Source organism: Marmota monax, unplaced genomic scaffold (assembly GCF_021218885.2).
Source record: "Marmota monax isolate L192 unplaced genomic scaffold, Marmota_monax_Labrador192_F-V1.1 WCK01_AAM20220418_F8-fsc00010, whole genome shotgun sequence".
NCBI classification, from domain to species: domain Eukaryota; kingdom Metazoa; phylum Chordata; class Mammalia; order Rodentia; family Sciuridae; genus Marmota; species Marmota monax.
Genome location: NW_026692321.1, coordinates 22121710 through 22147227, shown reverse-complemented (window position 1 = coordinate 22147227; position 25518 = coordinate 22121710). Strand labels below are relative to the sequence as shown.

The 25518-nt window shown below is 37.7% G+C and overlaps 1 protein-coding gene across 7 annotated transcripts in view; it reads right to left on the bottom strand.

The window, feature by feature from the left end:
• Nucleotides 1-24524, bottom strand: part of Lclat1 (lysocardiolipin acyltransferase 1) — a 182158-nt gene extending 157634 nt beyond the window's left edge. For 2 of the 7 annotated variants that reach the window (XM_058578444.1, XM_046441570.2), the window contains exons 1-2: nucleotides 24367-24524; nucleotides 1976-2142 (exon numbers count right to left, since the gene is read on the bottom strand). The gene's annotated coding sequence lies outside the window, so the exon portion shown is untranslated. Of the gene's footprint in view, nucleotides 1-1975; nucleotides 2143-20946; nucleotides 21168-21194; nucleotides 21257-23595; nucleotides 23769-23806; nucleotides 23954-24366 lie in introns of those variants that run through there. The other 5 variants (XM_046441571.2, XM_046441572.2, XM_046441573.2 and 2 more) reach the window with 5 other exon arrangements.
• Between the last annotated feature and the right edge of the window lie 994 nt (nucleotides 24525-25518).

Genomic DNA, 25518 nt, shown 5'->3' with positions numbered 1-25518 from the left:
ACAATTGCCAGATTAGAGAAGGGTAGTAACATCTACAGCAAAAAAGGTAGCTGGCTCAGCATAAAGGGTTAAGAAAAGGGCTTCAACATCAGAATACAAAGAGTTCTGCAACACTTCCTAGTTCTGTAATCCTGGGCCAATTTTCCCTAACTATACATTAAGATTGGTAAAACCAGACCTTACTTCACTGTGGTATTATGTGAAATAACGAATGCAGCACTATCTACAATGCCTGGAAGAGAGTAAACACATTGCACTCTGACACCAATTCTCAATACCAACTAGGTGTCCTACAATTCAATTTTTAATTCTGATACTCACCTAGAAATAGCATCAAATTCCACAAGTTAAAGAGCAAGGTCCCTATCAAAACTGCCCTTAATTCAGATGTTTCCACACTCTCTATACTTATGTCTGCCTTGGCTGCAATTCAGGTTTCCCAAAAATCTTTCTTCGGGTTCAATAATTTGCTATATTAACTGATAGAAACCAGTAAAAGCACTATACTTAGACACAGTTTTATTATAAAGGATACAACTTAGCAACAACCATTGGGGCAAAGGTGTATGGGAGAGGAGGAGGGACAAAAACTTCCATGTTCCAGGTATCAACTGCCTAGCAGATTAATAAGTTCACCACTGTTGCAGGCTGTTTATGTTGGGTTTCATAACTTAAACATGATTGGTATCATCACTGGCCACATGACAGGACTCAAGATCCAGTCCCTCCACCCTCCTCAGAGATTAGGAAGTAGGGTTGAAAGCTCTAATTTGATCTTTCTGATATGGACACTCTGTCCATGAAAACTATCTTTAAAAGCCCGCTCAGAATCACCTCATTAGCATAAATGCATGTGTGGTTAAAATAGACTAATAATGTACTCGGAAAATTCCAAGGGTTTCTGAAACTCACTATTGGGGACCAGGGTCAAAGATCAGATATATTCTTTATGATAATCACATACACAATAAATGGAAGCTATTATTTTAGAAACCAACTAGCAGATTACTGAAATAATGTGAGTACGAAGATAAGGGGGTAAAACACTGCAGAAGCAACAGCAACAGAAAACTAGGCTGGGGGACAGGCGTCAAAATTATCTATGAAGGTTCAGCCTGGACAACTAAATAGAAACAATCATACCCTGGCAGGACACTGAATATGAAATTAACAATGAATTTAGTTTTAGCCACATTGAGGCTGAAGGTTGACAGTCAGCAATTTCAGATGGATATTGGGCAGATGGAATGATGAGCCTGGAGATGTGAGAGGACAGGATCAGAATAAGTCTCCATATAGATTAGATCCCCATCTCCTCCTCCAAAAAACTCTAAAGAGGAGGATACCACCTAATGGTATCACTTAAGTTGGTACATGCCCTGTAACAATCCAATAAAAGCACGTAAATACATGCAGCAGAAAATGTAAGGGCTGAACTGAGAACATTTTCCATTTAATATTTTGAATTTTAAACAAATTGATTTCTCTCTCTCTCTCTCTCTCTGGTACCAGAGATTGAACCCAGGAGTACCTAACCACTGAGCCACATCCCCAGCAGTCTTAGTCTTTATTTTAAGACAAGTTCTAAGGTGCTTAGGGACTAAGTTGCTGAGGCTAACCTTGAACTTGTGATCCTCCTGCCTTCGCCTCCCAAATTACTGGGATTATAGGTGCGTACCACCATGCCCAATGGTATCTAATTCTTAAAGACTCAAAAGGAATCACATGATCAAGGGCCAAACAGAAATGCTGGGTTTTGTTGTAGGATAGAAATATGCTATTTTATTTTCTATTAATAGGAACTTACCATACATCTAACAGATAAATATTTACTTTTCAATGAAAAGGTTATGGATATGGAGCAAGCATAGAATACAACATAAACAGGATCAGCTATGGTCAATTCAAAAAGCTTTGCGTCCAGATACATGAAGCAAAATAAAAACTTCAAGTATGGAAACCATGTCAGACTTACCCCAAGCTTTTACAGTCCTGCTTTTAGAAAATGTTTGGAAGGTAGAATCTGCCTTGCTAAGAGTTCATAGGTTCAGAAGCATCATAGCTTATTTTTCTCTGAAATGTGCAAATAATTTCATCCTTTTGTTGCCAGCTTCTGGGACTCCCAACTTGGTTTTTCAGAAGCTATAAACATAATAAATGGGAGAAAACAGAAAGCATAGTCAGTGCACTAAGCCAGTCAGATGGTTCATGGTATGTGGGTTATAAATGGATCCATAGAACTGAAACACTCAAGTACTATAGACTGAACCAATGAACCGGTAACCCAGGAAGATAGGGTACAATGCTGGTCCCTAGCGTTCAGGATGGGAATGCCAGAAAAGTGAAGTGAGAGTTCAATATGTGTCCCACCTTTATAGGCTCCAGGGAGGGAACCAAAATATTTTTGGCTAACTCATTGAAGTGCTTCTCTGTGCCAGCAACACCCCTAGAAAGAAGAACAGTAAGGCAAAATCTGAACCTAGACTCCAACCAGAGAAGAAATGGATAAGGGAAGTTTCCTTCCCTACACTCTTCTTAACTCATAAAGGAGATAAAAGAAAAATTCTGAGATGCCCTAAATTTAATTATGAAGGCTGGAGGATGGAGACAGGAAGAGAAAAAGGCTATTTAATATTTTCATTTCATATGTTAGAACCTTAACTTAATCACATTACATACAAACTCAATGACTGTCATCCCTAACCTATCCAGAAGTCCTTCTCCTATGGACTACCCTCCTATCCTAAAGCTTCACCATCTTGCATAATCACACTCCTCTTTATCTATAGCCAAGGTAGTTTCAATGTAAACAATTTATGCTGTCCTTCTCCAATTTTTCTTTATTAAAAAAAGTTCTTTGTTCTAGTTGGACATATTTCCAACTGCTATCTAGCCCTGCTACTGGCAATTACTGGAACTTATCCCAGGACCTGGTCCTTTTTCTGGCTAACATCTGTAATGGATGAACAAATCCTTTTACATCAGAGATGCCTAAGTCTAGCTGAACACAGGGTTCTTTAAGTTTCAAAGATGACAAGAGGGATCCAAAGAATTTTCTAAAGAAAGACACAGGCATAAAAGACACTCTCCCCACTTCCTACATCCTGATTGTAACACCAAATTATAAGGATCATTTTATTCTGCATAAAACTTAACAATTTTAGTGGACAGACTGTTGGTTTTACCTACAGTAGTACTAATTTCTTTGTATCAATATGCATGTTTCTGAAAGGTATGTATCTTTGGTGAACTCCTTAGGATTTACAGAGTAGATTTTACATTAAGGCTTATTTTCAAAATTCTAGCATTGTAGTAGTTAATCCCTTAGCTTGAACCACCCCCATTCACATAGATTCACAGCAGGCAAACCTCTTCCCTTGGATCACTGCTAACTTCCTCATGCTCTAAGAATTTCCTCTTCTAACACAACCAATTCAACACTTTTTTTTTTCAATAGTGTTGGAGATTGAACCAAGGGCCTTGCACATGCTAGTCAAGCACTCTACCACTGAGCTACATCCTCAGCCCCCAATTCACCAGTTCTATTCCACTCCTACACACCATTACCCTCTCCTTCCCCCTCAAACACTCCAAGTAAAATATCTTTAATTAGTGAGGGTCAGAGGGAAAGGACAATTCAAGGCATCTTTGAGTTACCTTTCCAATTCCTCCCTCTTTTTTAGGCACCCCAAGTCCCTGCTCACCCAAAACTGCCCTTGAATTTCTCAAGAAGTTATTCCTAGGTTGAACAAAATTCAGCCCTTTCTGATTCCTACTCCCTGAGGAGCATGCCAAATCTATCCAAGTACTCAGCAGTTCTAAAGCCTTCCATCTTTTAAGACCCTCTCTTCATACTTTTAAAGCCAAAAGATAGTAGTAATTCTCTTAAGCCACATTTCCAGCCTCATGCTTCTTCCCAGTGCAAAGCCAGGAGAGCAGGGTCTTCTCATTCATATTTACTGAACTGAATTACTAGACTGCTGTTCCAACTGTTTACCACTTCAAACCCAACACTGTCTTTTCTCGGAGTAGCAAGGTTACTACATAATAAAAATGCCCTCCCCTCCTAAGGCAACTATTGTCAATTACTTCATTCTTTCCGATTACTGTCAATAAACCTTATGAACTACAAACAAGTGAAAACCTCATACACACACAAACACTCTCTCTCTCTCTCTCCCCCCCTCTCTCTATTAAGATTAAGAAGCTAAGTTTCAGGAAGGTAAAAGTAGTTGCCCACATCCTTTTCATAACAATTTTTTAAAAGTTCTTAGGATGTATGAGGTTCTGTAAGAAGTATGTTACTTTCAAAATCTATTTTAATCCTTGCAAAAATATGGAAAGAAAATAGAACTGTAATCCCTTTTTATAGTGAGTAAATACACTTAAGTTAAAAAAAAATAAAATTTCTGGCTCCCACTACAAGACTAGTAAGTGACACAGCTGCGATTCAAGCCCAGTCAGACCATATTCAGAGTTCAAGCTGTTAAAGGATAACTAAAACAAACAAAATAATGTGTTTCTCATACAAACATAAAAATAAATGGCTTCAATTAATTTATTAAGTAACTGGGGAACAAATAAGATTTTCCAACTGGTTCAAAAAAGAATCAGAAGAGCAAACGCATACATAGCCAGTGGAGAATACTGAAATAAATTAGCTTAAAACATACAAAACTGGCTTCTTCCAAATAAGAGGAAAAGAAACCAACTGTACTTCTAACCAATGAGATTCCTTTGCACATCTAAGGACAAGAACAATTTACATTGCCATCCATATTTTACAACTTAAAAAACTGTGAAATAAATCCAAAGCAATGAAAGCTACAGATCCCAGAGAATCTGAGAACCAGGAAAACAGTTCTAAGTAGCACTTAGGTTTCTGCTGGAGGTACTTAGGAATCCTTTTGGTTCATTTCAGACTTTCTCAAGTTTTCCTTATACAGATCTTAAACACTCTGCATAATGTCTTTTCTCTTCTTTTAGATAAAGATCCACAGCTTCAAGAGGCTGACAAGAGGCTGAGGTACTCATAGATCAGCGGTAGAGCACAAAAATTTTGAGGTCCTGAGTTTGATTCCCAGTACTCCAAAACAAAACAAAACAAAAAAGATCTCTGACAAGCACTAGAAAAAAAATAGTTACGTCTCTCCATAAAACTCATCTTTCACAAACACATACTAAGCCAGAAATTTAATTTATTGTGAATTTATATCTACATGCAGAAATAAATTAGGTCACAGGATGGTCAAGCCTCTTAAGAGATCAAAAACTAAAGAGGGTTTGATTTTAATGAACAATGATTTGAGAAACAGAACTGCTGTCTGAAGAATGAAACAGTTAAATTGTTATTTTAAAATAAACAACCCAAAACAACTTGGTGTCTTTCTAATCAATTAAGCGTCTCAACTTCTACCCTATGGTTTCTTCAATAAAAAGGCAATTTCCACTTTCAACAAGATCAAGCAGATGGACCTTTTCCTACTGCTCTAGGTAACTACAATGGAAAAGAGTGGCGGCAATCACACATAAAACAAACATGAGAAGACTGAAGGAGAGAGAAGGCAGACCAGCCAGGGACTTGGGACCCATGGAACAACACTTCAGTGGGTTCCCTGGTTTTCTTTTTACATCATATACCACAAAGAGCTGAAGAAGCAAGGAATGCAGAAAGGTAAATGGGGGAAGACAAAAGACCACTTTGGTTCTCTTAAGTCAAAGGACTAAGAAAAGAGCAACACAGCAAGACAGAAAACTTTCAAGTAATAAACTGAATTCCAGTCCAAGAAAAAAGTTAAAGAAAAATCTGTGGCCACACACGCCAGGCTATAAGGTGCCCTAACTTAGCTTCCAATTTTCTCCAATCCCTGCCCCTGCCATAAAGTGACTGTGGAAACCACCTGCAGGGTCTGTATTTCTATCCATCCCACTGGAGTGGTTCAGAGGAGGCCTAAGCTTTCACCCCTGCCCAGGGGTAACAAGGTCATCCCCTCCCAGTGGTGTCAGCAAAGGCCACGTACAGGACAGTAATGAGACAAGGTTGAATCAGTGGAGGCCTGAAGAGGAGCTGAAAATCCCACCCCTACCACCAAGAAGTCCTGCTTTTTGTTAGTGGACCAACTCCTCAAAAGCACAACATAACACAAATTACCCAAAATTAAATAGATAATTTGAATAGCCATTAACTATTAAGGAAACTGAACTTATAATTTAAAAGTTTCAAAAAAAAAATCTGGCCCAGATCACTTCATCAGAGAATTTTATCAAATGTTTAAAGAAGAATTAAAGCCAACTCTACGTAATCTCTCTTAGGAAACAAAAGCTGAATTGGAAGCACTCCTCTATCCATTTTATGAAGTTTGTATTATCCTGATACAAAAACCAGAAAAAGACTATGCAAAAGAAAAATATCTACAGACCATTACCTGAAGATAGACACAAAAATACTCAACGAAGTATTAAAAGAATTCAACAGTATATTAAAAACTGAATTTAATCAGGGATGCAAAGCTGGTTCATTCAAACATCAATCTAATCCACCCAAGGGAAAAAAAATCACATAATTATACCAGTTGACACAGAAAAAATGATTTTTAAAAAGTCATTACTTACTCATGAGAACAACTCTCAGAAAATACTGAAATAACGAGGAACTTTCTCAAGTAGATAATGAGCATTTACAACCTACAGCAAACATTATTACACTCAGTGATAAAAGACCAAATGCATAATGCACCCACACACACACTACCAGGAATAAGGTAAACAAGTTCATTCTTACCACTCTAATTCAACATAGTATTAGAAGTTCTAGCCAATGCAAGAAGGCAAGAAAAAGAAGTAAGTCATACATAAATGAAGGGTCCCTGTCTGCAGATGACATGATGGTTCACACAGACATACTAAAGAAATTTACCCTGAAAATCTCCTGGAACTAAGTTAGTTCAGCAAGGTTACAGGTACAAGATAAACACTAAAAAAAATCAACTTTATTTCACATGGAAAAAAAAACCTAGAGTGGGAGAAAAATTTTGCAAATCCTATCTATGGTAATGGACTTATATCTAGAACACTGTATATGGAGAACTCCTATAACTCAATAATAAAAAGGCAAATAATCCAATTAAAAATGGGTAAGGAATTTGAATAACATATCTACAAAGAAAAGGTAAAAATGTAAACAAGCACATGAAAACATGCTTGACATAATTTACCATCAGGCAAATCAAAACCACAAAGAGGTATCACCATACATCCACCAGGATGATATAACTTCTCCAGAATGGCTCTGATCAAAAAGACAGACAATAACAAGTGTTTGGGGAGAACCTTTAGGCAATGCTGCTAGGATAGTAAAATTTTACAGCCACTCTGGAGAACACTCTGGTAGTTCCTCAAAAGGTTAAACATAGTTACCCAATGACCCAACAACCCACTCCTAGATATATACACAAGAATGAAAACTTACAATTATATAAAACTTATACATGAATGTTCATGGAAGCATTATTCTTTTTTTTATAATTTTTTTTTTTTTAGAGACAGAGAAAGAGAGAGAGAGAATCTTTTTTGTAGATGGACACAACACAATGCCTTTTTTTTTAATGTGGTGCTGAGAATCGAACCCAGGTACCGCCTGTGCTAGGCAAGCGCTCTACCGCTGAGCCAGAATCCCAGCCCAATGGAAGCATTATCCTTAACAGCCAATAAGTGGAAACAACTCAAATGTCCATCAACTCATAGTGCCAAACCATCTTCCTGCCTCAGCCTCCCAATAAATAAAATGTGCCCTATCTATATAATAAATTATTTGGTCACAAAAAAGAATTAAGTACTGTTACACATGATACCACATAGAACAACCCTGAAAACACCATGCTAAGTAAAAGACACAGTGGAGAAGACACCACATATTATATGATTCCACTTAGAAGAAATGTCAGAATAGGTACACACAGAGAGTTGGAGCAGACTGGGGTTGCCTAGGGCAAAGGAGAGTCTGGAGGAGGGAGGACTAAGAATCACAATCTAATGAATGTGAGGGTTTGCGGGATAATAAAAATGTTTTAAAATTGATTTTGATAATTATATAACTCAATGAATATACTAAAATCAATGACAGATCTCCAAATGGCTGCCTTATAGAAATTGACAAACTGATTCTAAAATTTCTGTGGATTTGCAAGAACTCAGAATATACAAGATAATGTTGAAAATGAAGAACAAAGTAGGACAGGTACTTTCTGTTTTCAAAACTTCCTACCAAACAATGGCAATCAAGATAGTTGGTATTGGGCTGGAGTTGTGGCTCAGCGGTAGAGCAGTCGCCTAGCATGTTTGAGGCCCTCAGTTGGATCCTCAGCACCACATATAAATAAATAAAATAAAGGTATTATGTCCACCTACAACTAAAAAAAAAAAAAAAATTTAAAATAAAAAAGATAGTTGGTATTGTCATAAGGATAGATGCATCAATGGAATAGAAATGAGATTTCAGAAATATATCCATGAGTCTTTATGCAAACACCACATGGTTCAACAGTTGCACACCTGGATATTTACCTCAGAGAAGTAGTACACAGTCACACAAAGACCTGTACCCAAATGTTCACAGCATATTTATTCCTAACAGCCAAACACTAGAAATAATTCAGATGTCCTTCAATGGGTATTTCCATATGAAGGAATATTAAGGATACTGAGGAATACTAAGGACGAAAAAAAAGAACAAACTATTGATTCATGTAATAACTTTAATTCCAGGAAATTATGTTAAGTGAAAAACACCAATTCCCAAGAATTGTATGCTGTATAACTCCATTTATATAACATTCTTCTAATGACAAAAATGTAGATTAGACTATTTTAATCTACAATTATAGATTCATGTTTACCAGGTCAGGGAAAAGAAGGTTGTAACTAAAAAAAGGGCACAATAAAAAATTCTGTGACAAACTTCTTCTGTATCTTAGCTGTATCAATGTCAGTGTCCTGGTTGTAATTACCACTGAGAAAAACTGGGCAAAGGGGTCATGGCATATCTTTGTACTATTTCTTACAACTGCATGGGACTCTACAATGATCTCAAAATAAGTCTTAGAAAAGGAGGGGGGGTGGAGAGAGAGAGAAAATCCCTAAACTCTATAGTTTGACAAATCCAGGTAAACAGAACATTACTATTTCTTTTTTTTCTTCTTCTTCTTTTATTTTATTTTATTTTTTATTTGAGATGGGGTCTTGCTATGCCAAGGTTGGTCTCCAACTCATGGTGCTAAACTATCTTCCTGCCTCAGCCTCCCAAGCGCTGGGACTATAGGCTAAGGCCACTGCACCAAGATCTGATTTATTACTATTTTCTAAAAGGAGATGGGTAGGAGGAAGAGAAAAGGGGAAAAGAGAGAGGAGGAGGGGAGAAGGAAAGGGTATAGGAGGACAAGGAAAAACAGAAGAGGTGAGATTTTCAAACACTGTGATTTTAGGAAATTATCAAGTTTCTTTATCTGTAAAGCACAAATTAATACCCAATTCAGTGATAGGCTGAATAACTCAAAATATATCCACACCCCAATCCCTGAAAAACATAAATGTTACTTATGTATGGGGGGAGAAACTTGTATATAAGTAATAACTATTTTTGCAATGGGGGATTATTTTGAAATTATCAGGGTGGGCCCTAAATACAATTCACATAAAGTATATCCTTTTAAGAGGAAGGCAAAGGGAGACTTGACTGCAGACAGAGGGGAGAAAGGGAATGCCACCATAGAGGCAGAGGCTGCATTGATGCAGCCATAAACCAAGGAATGCCAGTTGTCACCAGAGCTTAGAAGAGGTCAGGAGTGATTCTCCCCTAGAGCCTCTGGAGGAGGCAAGGCCCTCCTATACTTCAATCTCAGTTGATTGATACTAATTTCAAAATTTCTTATCTCCAGAACTCTGACTAAATAAATTTCTGTTGTTTTAAGCCACTAGGTTTGTGGTAATTTATTATAGCAGCCATAGGAAACTAATATAAATATCTACCCATCTCCTAGAAATGCTGGGAAAAGTAAATAAGTATGTATGGAAAAGGCCCCTGAGGAGTCTACAGTACAATTGAGAAAATCAGACACAATTTTGGAGTCATTAATTTAAAATAAGAATACAACAGCTCAAATTTTTTAACAGCTAAAAAATTCTAGATTATAATATATATATATATATATATATATATATATATATATATATATATATATTTCTTTGGGAATACTTATACCTAATGTAAACTCAGTTCTCTGAAGATCAGCCACTCAACAGACAAGAACTAGTTATCACTGTAGCAAAAAATAAGAGTCAACTTGATTAACTCTGACTTCTAATATATTTCTTCTCTGAAGGAAAGAGAAGCTCAATTAAACTGGTTTCATGCCTACCATAAATTTAACAAAATGAGGTCATTCTGGCACTGCCTGGACTACTCTAGATTATTTCAATTCTCCTTTTCTTCACACTCATTCTTACAAAACAAAGCAAACATAATTCTTCCTTTACTTTAATCAATCAGTTTTAATGAACAACCACATTTAAAATACAACTTAAGCCCACCACCTCTGACCAGAGGCTGGACAGGAACCGCTGCGCCCCACCTCCTTGGGAGCCAGGAACCACAGCGCCTGCACAGAGAAGAACACGGCACCTGGAAGGACAGGAACACCACACTGTGGGTCCCTATCCACCAACCTGTGGCTACACCCAAACCACCTCCATCTTGGGACACTGCAGCCATAGCCACAGCCCTTGTCACGTGTAATCTCCACCATGGGACAACGGACAGGGCCAGAGGCAGCTGCCCACTGGAGCACCACACACCACAGTATGCCATCACTGAATAGGCCACCCAACGCCATCAAACAGCCCATCTTTCCAGCCACATCTCTGAAAGCAGTTACCTCCATCTTGGAACACCTCCACTGCCACCTCCACCACCTTTAGTTGGGGCAGACTCCATCTTGGGACACTGACTGAGACCAGGAAGCCCAACAGCAAGCTACCTACAGTCTTGATGCTACTGCCACCACCAACTAGGGCTGTGGCCGCTTCCATCTACGGGCAACAACCAGGGCCTGGAAGACCATCACCAAGGTCCCTGTGGGCCCATTTGCACCAGAGGTATCCCTACTAGATGTGCTGACAGTCACAATCCCGTTGTGAAGGGGACAGGGAGCCTTGCATGAGGTTGCCTCTTTTTTTTTCTTTTATCTTCTCCTACTAACAACCAACTTCTTTTGATTCCCCTTTCACTTATCCTATAATCTAATACCTCTATATTCTCACATCCTACCTCATCAACATCACATCCTACCCCACCCCTTCTCTCTCCGACCACCACTAGAAATTGTAAACCCTTATGCAAACCTACTGGCTATATGGTAGAAGATAATCGTACTCGTCTTGTAATGGCAAAACTGTCAGTATCTAAATAGAAGCTAATTGATTTATGGCTGCGTATTAGTTGCACTGGGTGCTATAAACATTGATGTCCCCCTTAAAGGTGAGGTATTCGTAACCTGCAGGGTCACTACAACATTATAGGGTAAAAACTACAATACCTCAGATCCACCCTGCAAGACAGGAAGGCACATAGACAACATGAAAATATAACAGAGGAAAATGCCCCAAACAAACCAAGATACTTTAATAATAGAATCCATTGACAGCTCAGTAGATGAAATAACAGAGAAGGTGTTCAGAATGTACATAATTAAAATGATCTGGGGATTAAAGAATGAGCTAAGAGAGCAAATACAGGCAAAAACTGACCACTCCAACAAAGACATAAGACAGCAAATACAGGCAGCAAAGATTAATTCAAGAAAGGGATAGAGATTTTGAAAAATAATCCAAATAGAAATCCTTGAAATGAAGGAAACAATAAACCAAATTAAAAACAAAAAAAATAGAAAGCATCACCAACAGACTAAATTACTTGGAAGACAGAACCTCAGACAACGAAGACAAAATATACAATCTTAAAAATAAAGTTGACCACACAGTGAAAATGGTAAGAAACCATGAATAGAACATCCAAGAATTATGGGATAACATCAAAAGACCAAATCTAAGATTTATTGGGATAGAGGAAGGAACAGAGTTTCAAATCAAAGGAATGCACAATCTCTTCAATGAAATAATATCAGAAAATTTCCCAAACATAAAGAATGAATTGGAAAATCAAATACAAGAAGCTTACAAATGTACAAAATTACAACAGATCTACACCAAGGCACATTATAATGAAAATGACTAGCATACAGAATAAGTATAAAATTTTAAAGGCCACAAGAGAGAAGAATCAGATTATGTATAGGGGAGACCAATTCAGATATCAGCAGATTTTTCAACCCAGTCCCTTAAGGAAAGGAGATCCTGGAACAACATATACCAAGAGCTAAAAGAAAATGGATGCCAATCAAGAATCTTATATCCAGCAAAATTAAACTTCAGAGTTAATGACGAAATAAAAAACCTTCCAAGATAAAACAAAAGTTAAAGAATTTACAGCAAGAAAGCCTGCACTACAGAACATTCTTAGCAAATATTCCATAAGGAGGAAATGAAAAAGAATAATGAAGATCTGCAAAAGGAGGGAACTACACTAAAGGAAAAGCCAATCAAGTCAAGTTAAAAACCAAAAATAAACCAGAATTACTGGGAATGCAAAACATATTTCAATAATGGCCTAAACTCATCAATTAAAAAACATAGACTGCCAGATTGGATTTAAAAAAAAAAAAGACCCAACAATACGCATCCTTCAAGAGACTCATCTCACAGGAAAAACATCCACAGACTGAAGGTGAAAGGATGGGAAAAAAACTTATCACTCACATGGATCCCATAAACCAGCAGGGGTTTCCATCCTCATATCAGATAAAGAGACTTCAAACCAAAGTTAGTGAAAAGGGATAAAGAAGGACATTTCATACTACTCAAGGGAATCATACCTCAACAAGATATAAATATCTATGCCCCAAACAATGAAGCATCTATGTATATCAAACCAACCCTTCTCAACTGCAATAATCAAATAGACCACAACACAATAATACTGGGTGACTTCAGCATACCTCTCTCACCACTGAATAGATCTTCCAAACAAAAACTAAACAAACTACAGAACTCAATAAAACAATTATTTAGACTTAACAGATGTACATAGAATATTCCACCCATCAACAAGCAAATACATTTTTTTCTCAGCAGCATATGGATCCTTCTCCAAAAAAGACCACGTTATGTCACAAAGCAAGTCTTAGCAAATACAAAAAAACAGAGATATTACCCTGCATTCTATCTGACCATAATCAAATGAAATTAGATATGAATGATAAAACAAAAAATAAAAGCTACTCCAATACCTGGAAACTAAATAATATGCTACTCATCAGGGAGGAGATAAAAAAAATTCTTAGAGGTAAATGAAAACTCTGATACTATGTATCAAAATCTCTGGGATACTATGAAGGCAGTGCTAAGAGGAAAGTTTATTGCATTAAACTCATTAAAAGAAGAAAAAGTCAACAAATAAATGACTTAACATTACATCAAAAAGCCCAAGGAAAGTAAGAACAAACCAACACCAATAGTAGAAGACAGGAAATAATTAAATCAGGGCTGAAATCAATAAGATTGAATCAAAAGAATTCAAAACATTGACAAAACAAAAAGCTAGTTCTTTGAAAAAATAAATAAAACTGACAAACCCTCAGCTACCCTAATAAAAAGAGGGAGAAAGAAAACTCAAATTACTAAAATTCATGATGAGAAAGGAAATATCACAACAGACACTACTGAAATACAGAAGACAATTAGAAACTATTTTGAAAATTTATACTCCAGTAAAATAGCCTTGAAGACACCAATAAATTTCTAAAGGCAACTGATCTACCCAAACTGAACCAAGAGGACATATGCAATTGAAACAGATCAATTTCAACAAGGAAATAGAGGATGCCATCAAAAGCCTACCAACTAAGAAAAGCTCAGGACCAGACGAATTCTCAGCCCAGATATACAAGACCTGCAAAGAATAATTAATACCAATACTCCTCAAATTATTCCATGAAATAGAAAAGGAGGAAAACCTTCCAAACTTATTCTATGAGGCTAGTATCATCCTGATACTAAAACCAGACAGATACAAATCAAGGAAAAAAAATTTCAGACCAATATCCCTGATGAACATAGATGGAAAAATTCTCAATAAAACTCTAGCAAGTTGCATACAAAAACATAGTTAAAAAATAGTGAAACATGATCAAGTGGTGTTCATCCCAGGGATGCAAGGATGGTTCAACATACAGAAATCAATAAATGTAATTCATCACATCAAAAGACCTAAAGATAAGAATCATATGATTATATCAATTGATGCACAGAAAGCATTTGACAAAATACACCTTTTATGTTCAAAACACCAGAAAAACAAGGGATAGTAGGAACACACCTCAACATTATAAAAGATATCTATGCTAAACCCAAGGCCAACATCATTCTAAATGGAGAAAAACTGGAAACATTCCCTCTAAAAACTGGAACAAGCCAGGGATGCCTTCTTCCGCCACTTCTATTCAGCATAGTCCCTGAAAGTCCAGCCAAAGCAATTAGATGAAAGAAATTAAAGGGATATGAATAGGAAAAGAACCTAAACTACCACTATTTGCTGAAGACATGATTCTATACTTAGAGAATCCAAAAAAATTCCACGAGAAAACTTCTAGAATTAAAAAATGAATTCAGCAAAGTAGCAGGATATAAGATGAATATCCATAAATCAAATGCATTTCTATACATCAAGTGATGAATCCTCTAAAAGAGAAATTAGGAAAACTATCCCATTCACAATAGTCTCGAAAAAAAATAAAATATTTCAGAATCAATTTAACAAAACAGGTAAAAGACCCCTACAATGAAAACTACAGAATACTAAAAAAAAAAAAAACTGAAGAAGACCTTAGAAGATGGAAAGATCTCCCCTCTTCTGAGACAGGCAGGATTAATATTGTCAAAATGGCCACACAACCCAAAGTGCTTATCAGATTCAATGCAATTCCAATTAAAATCCCAACATCATTCCTTATTGATATATAAAAAACAATCATGAAATTTATTTGAAAAAAATAAGAGACCCAGAATAGCCAAGCAATCCTTAGCAAGAAGAGTGAAGCAGGTGGCATCACTATACCAGACCTTAAACTATACTACAAAGCTATAGTAACAAAAATGGCATAGTATTGGCACCAAAACAGACACATAGACCAATGATACAGAATAGACACAAACCCACATAAAGTTATCTCATATGAGACAAAGGTGCCAAAAACACACATTGGAGAAAAGATAGCCTCTTCAACAAATGGTGCTGGGAAATATGGAAATCCATATGATACAAAATGAAGCTAAACTCCTCTCACCATGCACAAAACTCAACTCAAAGTGGATCAAGGACCTACGAATTAGACCAGAGACCCTGCGCCTAAAAGAAGAAAAAGTAGGCCCAAATCTTTACCATGTTGGCTTAGGGTCTGACTTCCTTAACAAAACTCATACTATAACACAAGAAATAAAATCAAGAATCAATAAATGGGATCGATTCAAACTAAAAAAAGCTTCTTCTCAGCAAAAGGAACAATCAATAAGGTGAAGAGAGAGCTTACATTTGGGGAGCAAATTTTTGCCACAGAACACACATCAGATACAGCACTAATCTCACGGACATATAAAGAACTCAAAAAACTTAACACCAAAAAAAACAAACAAACCAATCAATAAAGGGGCTAAGGAGCTGAACAGACACTTCTCAGAAGATGATATACAATCGATTAACAAATATATGAAAAAATGTTCAACAACCCTAGCAATTAAAGAAGTATAAATCAAAACTACTCTAAGATTTCATCTCACTCCAGTCAGAATAGCAGTTATCAAGAATACAAACAACAATAAGTGTTGGCAAGGATGTGGGGGAAAAGCACACTCATACACTGCTGGTGGAACTGCAAATTGGTGCAGCCAATCTGGAAAGCAGTATGGAGATTCCTTAGAAAACTTGGAATGGAACCACCATTTGACCCAGCTATCCCACTCCTCGGTCTATACCCAAAGGACTCAAAAACAGCATACTATAGTGATGTAGCCACATCAATGTTCATAGCAGCATAATTCACATTAGCCAAACTGTGTAATCAACCTAGATGCCTATCAATAAATAAATGAATGGATAAAGAAACTGTGGTAAATATACACACAATGGAATATTACTCAGCAATAAAAGACAATAAAATTATGGCATTTGCATGTAAATGGATGGAGTTGGAGAATATAATGCTGAGTAAGCCAATACCAAAAACCCAGAGGCCAAAAGTTTTCTCTGATAAGTGGATGCTAATCCTTAATGGGATGTGCGGGGCATGGTATGAGTGAAGGAAGTTTGGATACGGCAAAGAGGAGGGAGGGACATGGGGGTAGGTAAGGTGGTGAAAGGAGACGGACATCATTACCCTAGGTACATGTATGACTGCATGAATGGTGTGACCCTACTTTGGGTACAACCAGAGAGGTCAAAACTTGTGCTCCATTTGTGTATGATGAATCGAAGAGCATTCTGTTGTCATATATAACAAACACACTAACATTTATTAGAACAAATAAATAAAATTATATATATTAAAAATAAATAAAAATTAAAAATAAAATACAACTTAAGTTTAAATTTAACTTAAATCTGTAGTTACATTATATTAACTATTGTTGTAGTTACAAGTATATTATACCAGTAATTCACGCTCTCCAGTCTGAGGAATACATCATAAAATATCATTATGTTTCTTCTTATAAACCTGGTAATATATTTTTACTGAATTCCACAGTGACATAATGGAGAATGCAAGAGTATTAAAAAAAAAAGTGTAAAAACACATATGACAACACATGAAAGGGGAAACAGCAAAAAAGGATGTCTCATTTAAAATTACCACATGGGACTGGGGTTCTAGCTCAGTGGTAGAGCACCTGCCTAGCACATGTGAGGCACTGGGTTTGAGCCTCAGCACCTCATAATTAATAAATAAATAAATAAATAATGAATAAAGGTATCATGTCCATCTACAACTAAAAAAAAAAAAAATTTTTAAGTTTTCTTCTTAAAACAACAAAAAACTCCTACCACGTCATTGACAGAATCAGCAAATCAACCACAAAGTTAATGTCCAGCAAGAATATTCAAAAATTCAAAAGATACACTCTTATTCAAAGAATCCTTAAGTACAGTATATTTTAAATTTATATTGCTTTAAAACAAGCATGAAAGCATATCAGTTAAGAGCACAGCCTCTGAAACTAGAACATTTAGGTTTGAATTTATGTCATTTAATCTCTTTGGGTCTCAGATTCTTCAAAAAGGAAAAATGAGGATAATACTAGTATTTATCTCAAAATGGAAGTTATAAGGATAGAAGGTGTTAAAGCACTTACAATGGAATCTGATAAATAATAAGCATTTGGTAAATATTAGCTATTATCCCTTTGCCCCAAATACTGGGGACTGAACCCAGGCCACTCTACCATTAAGCTACATCCTTGGCCCTTTTTCTGTTTTACTTTGAGACAAGTTATCTGTAAGGACTCATCTGAACTGTCATCTTGATTGGATTAAGATATTCCTGAAATTAGGAGGCTGCAGGGTGTGTCAATGAGGGTGTTTCTAAGAATGACTGGCATGTGAAACAGCAAACTGAGGGAGAGATCCACCCTAAGTATGGGCAGCACAGTCCAATAGGTTGAGGCCCAAATGGAACAAAAAGTTAGAAGAACAAGGAAGTAGACCCAAACTCAATTCTTGAGCTGATGCTTTGACTTCTGCTAGGATCGCTTGAAGATATCAGTTCTAGTTCCTTCATTCTTCCAAAGTGGTCTCTAACCAGCAACTCTCCAGGAAGTTTCCAGGCCTCTGGGGATACATCATTGATTCCTCTTATTCTGAGGCTCCAACTTGGAATAGCTACCTATTCCTTCAACTCTCCAGCCTGCAGGTGGCCTGCAGATTATCAAGAGTTCAGTGATGTAAGCCAACCTAATGTATCACCATATAAATATTAAAAATGTGATATTTTAGATTGGCTTACATGACTGAGAAAACTAAAGAATATGAATATATTCTGTTAGTTCTGTTCCTCTAGAGAACCCTGACTAATATATTCTTGTTAAGTTGCCCAGGCTGGCCTTGAATTTACAATCCTCCTACCTCAACCTCCCAAGTAGCCAGGATTACTGGAATTCACCACCATGCCCATCATGTTAGCTACTACCTATTATAAAAGAGGTTATCATTACTACCTAGATCTTACCCAACTCTGTTCCCATTACCAAGCTTATGGTAGGTATCCAAAAATGTTCAAGTAAAGAAACATTTTGGTACTCAAGCTACTAGTTTTCATCATTTTCTCCCCAACCCCACAAAGGTAAATTTTTATTTAAAAGCCACAGAATATAAGAACGAAATCATTACAAGAAAGTAATTATATTATTTACAGAACAGCAGAAAGAGCCATATCCAAAGATGCCTTTCCCAAGACAAGTTTCCTCCAGCAGAGTTAGAAACAACCCTTTCACTCCACCCAGCCCTAAGGACTACTGCTACCACTCCTTTCTCTTCCATCATTCTCTCATTCCCATCTTTCATCCAGCATTTCTGTTCTTTGTAACAGCACTACCAGATACCAGCTCACCAAAATGCTATTCATGAGTTCTCCCAAGGGAATTTACCGTTCCTTTGTACAAACATAACATGTATGTGAATTCTTGAGATGGAAAACTAAGGGAAATGTAAGCATTCCCTTCATCTGCATCCCTAGAACAGTGATCTACTCCTCTGAGGAAGTAAACAAGCTTTCAGAAAACTCAACTGTGAAAGACTGTGGATAGAATGGTAAATCATCTACTGTTAGCTTTCACTGGAGGTCACCCTCAGATATCCTTTTCATTTGCCTCCCTGTTACCACCATAAGACCCCAGAGGCCTGTTGCCTCTCTAGGGAGAGGTCTGAGTGAAGGCCTTTTGGGTTATTATCTTACCCTCAACAGTACAGGGTCTCACCAAAGGCTCTTCTTAGCTCCATTATGGCATTCAAAACCTTGCAGCCAAAGGAAGTACAGCCTGTCCTTGTTATCTAAGGACAATCAGCAGAGCAGGGGAAAAGGCCACGCAGCAATTCCTCTTAAATAAGGACCATCAGAGTGACAAAAAAAGAGTTAATGAGAATTTCTCAAAAAAAAAGGAAACAAAAAAAATCAACTTTTCATAATGTACCATGTATTATATTGATAAAATTTAGGTTATACTTGCAATTATGTAATAGTTCCTATGACAAGGAATAAATAAATTGATGGAGGGCTTGGAGCATAACTTTGTAACAAATCTATATAACAGCATGATATGACAGCTTTGATTTCACATTTGCTTTTTGAAAGACAATTATATAAAAGTCATTTCAGAACAAAAAAAATTTATATTTCATAATTTTCTCTCCTAGATCTTCTCAAACTACTTTTAAAAGAATTTAAAGCATATCTCTCAACATTATCCCTGCTGGTTTTCCTCATCAAGTAAACTAGTCTAGCATCTAGCACTGCCATATTCTTACTTACATCTCTTTATTATGATTATTATGATTATTACTATTAAAGTACAATGTATTTATGGTAAGGTACACAAATAGTAGAATGTATAACTTAAATTTTTACAATTGGGGCTGGGGATGTGGCTCAAGTGGTAGCGCGCTCGCCTGGCATGTGTGCGGCCTGGGTTCGATCCTCAGCACCACATACAAATAAAGATGCTGTGTCTGCCGAAAACTAAAGAATAATTAATAAAATTCTCTCTCTCTCTCTTTCTCGCGAGTGCTCTCTCTTTAAAAAAAAAAAAAATTTTACAATCATATGCCTATTCCAAGACACAGAATATTTTCCAATGTCCTAGAAGATTTCCTCCTGCCCCTTCCCAGTCATTCTCCACTACCCTGAAGTAACCATTATTCTGACTTACATCATCAGGAAGTAGTTGTTGTTTCTGAACTTCATTTAACGGAATCATGCACTATGCAATCTTATGTCTGCCTTAGACTATGAGATCTCACCATGTTGATGTGTGTTTTTGTAGTTTATTCTCTTTTGATTGCTTTTTAATGATTCCTTTTATATCACAATTTATTAATCCATTCTGCTGATGAGCATTCAGATTGTATCCAATTTGGGGTTATTCTGAATAAAGACATATGAACATTCTTTCATGCACTTTTTCTAAACACATGCATATATTTCTCCTGGATATACCTAGAAATAGAATGACTGGATTATGGGTAAGAGTGGACACAGCTACAGATTTTCAAAGTGACTGTACCATTTTACACTCCAACCAACACTATCTATGTGATCCAGTCAATCTACATCCATGCCAACATTAGCACTGACCATCTTTTAATTTTAGCTAATCTGGAAGGCATATGAATATCTTATTATTGTTTAATTTATATTTCCCTGTTGACTAATAATGTTGAGTATCTTTTTATATGCATGCTGGCCATATAGAAAGTACCCTTCAAGTTTCATTTTCTAATTAAATACTTTTTCTTACTGATTTTACCAATAAATAAACATACATATTCTGAGTATAAGGCCTTGGTCAGATATATGAATTGCAAATTTCTTCTTCCAGTCTATATTTTGTTCTTCATTCTCTTAACAGAAATTTTTAGATGGAGGGAAGTTATCAGTTTTAATGAAATGTCAAGACAAATTTATCATTCATTTTTACAGTCACTGCTTTCTGAGTCCTTTCAAAAATGTCTATCTACTCTACTCACTTATTCCTTGATTTACGCTTATGGTTTAAGAAGTTCTCCACCATACTCACAATTCATGAAATACTGCATCTTTGAAAGGCTTGTGTTTTCATCTTGCTGTCGATTTGCAGTGCATTCATATTATGTTGTTAGGTGCTGGATAACTATCATTATAAATGTTGGGTGATCCACTTTATAAACTAGAGAATTCATCAGTGATTACTTCCATATTAAAATCACTTCTGTACAAATATTAAGAACCTAATGTAAATTTTAAAATTCTAAAGCCCATTATTACAGCTTTTTTCCCCAAACATACCTTAAATAATTCTTCCTTTCCCTTTGAACCCAATCATGAAGAAGCCCTGCTGCATCCTTTTCCTTAAATTAATGAAAAACAAATTTCCAATTTCCAACCATATAGTTACAAAACAAACTTACTTTACTCTTGCCTCTACTGACCCAGCAGGTGTTCCGCCTCCTCCACCCTGGGCCTCTTCCCACCTAATCCATTTTACATTCTGCTTTCAAAACACATGGAATTTGAACTCTGCTCTGCCACAGCTGATGACCTGGTTCACTCCCTCATCAACTCATCTGGAGTATGAAATTGGCCTTAACTGGTCTCTTTCTTACATTCTGTCTTTCATCCTGTCATAAATCACCTCTCAAAAATATAATTTTGATCATGGCACTCATCTAATAAAATCCTTCTTCAGTCCTTACTGCACACAGGATAAAGTCTCTTAAAGTTTCTCTTAGCTGAGAATTCCAACCTAGCTTCTCTCCCAGCAATACCTACAACACTGTCATGTGACCCTCATAGGACCTCTCATTCATGCTGGCTTCACATTGCTTCCTCCAACTACCAGAGCCCTTTCTTCTGTATCCTCCAGTCAGTTCCCTTCCTCTCTTGGCCAGGTCCATCCCAGCAGAAGCAACCGTTCCCTTTTATGTGTACCCACCACAGCTATATTTGAGTTTTCAGCACAATGTATTAGTTAATCATTTATTTGTTCATCTCATTCACTAGTCTTCAAATTTCTGGACTTCGGTTTCTCCTTGAACTCTTCAAAATAAGATCAGGAATTAATCTTTAAATCCCAAAGTCTTGGCAAGATTACGATAGAAAGGTTCAAAGAAAGAATGAATGGCCCTAAGTCACTTTTATTTGTGATTTTTTTTCCTATAAAGATTAGAAAAATTAACAATGAACCATCCTAAAACAATTTTTAAAAGTACCCAGCAAGTTTTTCTTTCAAAGAATTTTCTTTTTCCAGTACTAGGAATTGAACCTAGGGCCTCATGCATGCTAGGCAAATGCTCTACCATTTAGTTACAACCCCAGTCCTTTTTATTTTATTTTCAGACTTTGTTGTCAAGTTACCCAGACAGGCCTAGAACCTGTGATCCTCCTGCCTTACCCTCCAGAGTAGCCAGGATAATAAGTGCAAGCCATCATGTCTAGCTCTTTCAAAGAATTTCATCAAAATTCAAATATTAATTATTGACATGTGTTTCCTAGTAGAAATAGTCACAACTCTTTGTTTTAAACTACCTTTTAAACTAATAACATCAAAAGTAGGATGAATATACCACTTAAGCAAAGTAAGTAACTGTAGTCATCACAGATCACTACTAGATACCAACAGAATGAATCAGTTATTATTTAACAACTAAAAGATCACAAACAATGATTCCCTTGAAATCAATTACAGTACAAATCTGTTCACATATTTCCCTTTAACACATAAATCTGTATATAAACAGACAACAGGCATACAGTTTACAAACATAAGCTTAAACATAATGACAATAGTAGTTATACACTTTGGTACAAAATTACTGAATTTCAATGTGTCTCACTTTTCTTGTCTGTAAAACAAAGATGATAACTTCATAATGCTGCTAGCTGAGAGCATGTAATAAGGCCCTCGACACAGTGCATGGCCAGTAAGTGCATAATAATAAATATCAACCCTAAGCACTGTACTTTTTAACTTTTTTAAAAATCCTTTTACATACACTCTCTTTTTCCTCCTTCACAACAACACAATGAAATTATCTAGGCAAAAAATGCTATCTCCATTTCAGAGATAGGGCATCCAACAGAGTAGTTACAAAATTGCCCTAAAATACTTCAAGGCATAGTTTGAACATAATCACACATAATTTCAACCCCAAAACAAACTGACCAAATCTCCAAAGATCCATTTGGAAGAGTCTTTGGGAGATTTCCCCATTATTTCCTTCTGGTGGTCAGCAGCAACTGCTTTCAGACCTGTAGGGATAGATGATTCCCACAATTGGCTCAAGTTGAAAGGCAGAAACAGCCTCACTTTCACAGTGCCTGACTCACACAAAGTGCTACGTGCTTCCTCAATTACAGAACAATGAACTCCACAAAAATCAAACCTGTCACCAAACACGAAAAATCACTTAAAAAAAATTATGCTTAATCTGTCTATCTGTCACATCAAAGTACAACATAAAAATTGGGAAAAAAAAAAAAAAGCAATTTTCTTTCACTAACTCGAAAATATACAATTTTTCATAAAGGACTTTGATCAAAACAGTTTTTAAAACCCAACTAGTTATACTTCATGACACATTTCTTTGCCCAAATAAGTGAGGAATATGAATAATGTTTCATCTTAGCAATATTTTAAACAATACTTAAGTACTTTGAGTTTAAACTGAAATTCACTCCCCAATCTTACCCATATAAAGCAATTCAGTGCCTGTATGAACTTCAAAGGCAGATGCAATGCTGCAAGGAAACGCACCCCAAACCCAGGGACCCACCACAAAGCAGAATGGCTCTACAACTACAAGTAAGAGCCTTATCTTTCTGTCTCTTCAAACAGGCAGTTAAATGCGAAGAAGCCTCGTAAAGATCAGGCTTTGGCATCAGCCTCCAGCAAAGCCTACCTTTACCTTCGCGGCACTGCCAAGCTGGCAGCTACGACTCACACCTCTTTATGCAAAACAGCTGCAGCCCCTGCCCTCGACAGCTCCCGCTCAAGTCTGGCACGTGGCTGCCACTTGCGACATTTTGGCTCAGGAGATTTTAACAGGGGCATGCTCGGGGTGTGGTCAGGACAGTGCAGCTCCCAGAATCCCCAAGGTCTGGGCGGGAAGGTCCCACGCTCTGTCCAGAGTACCAACAGGGCACCCAACCCTGCCCGCCCCACGGCCACCTCGCCCTCGCCGCCCTGACTCGCGCGGCCCCTCGGCTGCCAAGGCCTCCACCACCTTCTGCGAAACGCTCGCCCGCGTCTCCTCAAACCTGAGAGGGTGAAACCTCCCCGCAAGCTGGAACCCCAATTCCCGGGGGAGTGACCATCACCTGGGCCGCAGCCCGGGGTAGGCCCGCAGCTTGCGAGGAGGAGCCGTGGTTGCGCCTCCCCCTCCCGCAACTCGGAGATCCCCGGGTAGCCGCCATTTTACCCGCATCCTATCCCCCACCCCCGGCAATTCAGGCCGCCCACCTGTGACGGGCAGGGAATGCCGTGCCACGCCGCAGGGGGCACGTGGACAGCCCGGAGATTCCTGAGGGGTCAAACCTCGGGGCAGAACCCGCCGCTAATTCATCCCGAAGCGAGGAGGTACCCGGCCGTCGCCCTAGTAATGCGTCCTGCCAGGATCCATCCTGATTGGCTGCGGGAGCCCTGACGCAACGGCGTCCCCGGCTGCGTGGGAAGCCCGGGTCTCCGGCGCCCCGCCCCTGCCCCGCGGCCGGGGAGCACCCTGGGCGTGTGTCCCTGGGGGTTCCTTTAAAGTGGCCTCACGTATTTCCTGCTCTGACCTGCTGCGCCAAGGGGGTCCAGAGAACCTTGGGTGCAGAGGCGAGAAACCAAATTGGAAATTCAGCGGAGGTCTCTGCCCAAGGGAACCTAATGGCTCCTCCAAACCCGGGAGTTGCAGAATGGAAAACACATCTGGCAGATTAAATTACAAGCTGTATCTTTTTTTTTCCCTGAAGTCAAAAGGTAAATCAGTAGATGAACCAAGTTTCAGAATCCATGTTCTTGATGGTGCAAGACTCTTGCTGACATGCACATTTGCCCATCCCTAGCTCCACTTTCCCTCCTCAGAGGACCCTCGGCTTACAGCACACCACTCTTAAAAGGTCTTTATCCCTTTCTACTGTGTTATGTGTGTCCCCACACCTACTGCACTCAGCTCCTGAATGGTAGGGACTGGGTAAACCTCTTTTGTGCCTCCACTGCACAGGCTTCCTGAATTAAAAACTTAAAAATAAACATGGCCACATACGTTACACACACGCAGCCATTCGCCAGCCATTCATGTATGTTTATACGTTTTATTAGTTTATTCAACAAGGCACAGAGAACAGTGAATATTTTTAAAAGTACAAGGTCCCTTCCCTCTCAGAATTCACTAGTGTAATAGTAATAAACATCCAGTTTGGGGGTACATAGCTTCAGTGTAGCTAATATTCCCCCCAAACACCCTGTGAATCTAGGTTTCCTGTGTTTCCTAATTCAGCTTCATATCTTTCCTAATTTTGTTCAAAACATTTAAATATTTAATATATGATAAAATTGTGTTAGAAAATAAAAAAAAGAAGAAGAAACACCACTACAAAAGCCAACGCTTTTAGGACATTGGGCCTCATT